The sequence below is a fragment of the Tupaia chinensis genome, unplaced genomic scaffold (assembly GCF_000334495.1).
Source record: "Tupaia chinensis unplaced genomic scaffold, TupChi_1.0 Scaffold139668_1, whole genome shotgun sequence".
NCBI classification, from domain to species: domain Eukaryota; kingdom Metazoa; phylum Chordata; class Mammalia; order Scandentia; family Tupaiidae; genus Tupaia; species Tupaia belangeri.
This window is the reverse complement of record NW_006199549.1, coordinates 224,029-224,385: the sequence shown is the minus strand read 5'-3', so window position 1 is coordinate 224,385 and position 357 is coordinate 224,029. Positions and strand designations below refer to the sequence as shown.

At 30.0% G+C, this 357-nt stretch overlaps 1 long non-coding RNA gene across 1 annotated transcript in view; it reads left to right on the top strand.

Annotated features, from left to right (window-relative positions):
• LOC106736391 (uncharacterized) overlaps positions 1-357 on the top strand; it is a 20,054-nt gene that overhangs the window by 8,521 nt on the left and 11,176 nt on the right. The gene's annotated exons all lie outside the window — the stretch shown is intronic.

Here is a 357-nt window from a genome sequence, read left to right as displayed (position 1 = left end):
GAAAGAGTGGGGCCAGCAGATGGCATGGTAATTAAGGCACTGGTGTTAGTTTAAGCTGATTTTAATTTTTCATTTCCTTAATTACTATTGAATTTGTAAATGTATTTGTGTATTTATTTGTAATTCAACTGCCTCTTTAATATATGTGTTGAAATCTTTTATTTACTTAAGTTATATTTAAATACTGCAAATCTTTACAGCACACGAAATGAATTTCCCCAGCATGAATACAATGCATATTAGTCCAGTCCAACATACTACTGTAAACATTATCACCAACAGTTAATTTTTTATTTTTGTGTTCCTAAAATGTATTGCTTTTTAAATTTTGATTTCTACCTTCCTGTTCCCCATTGC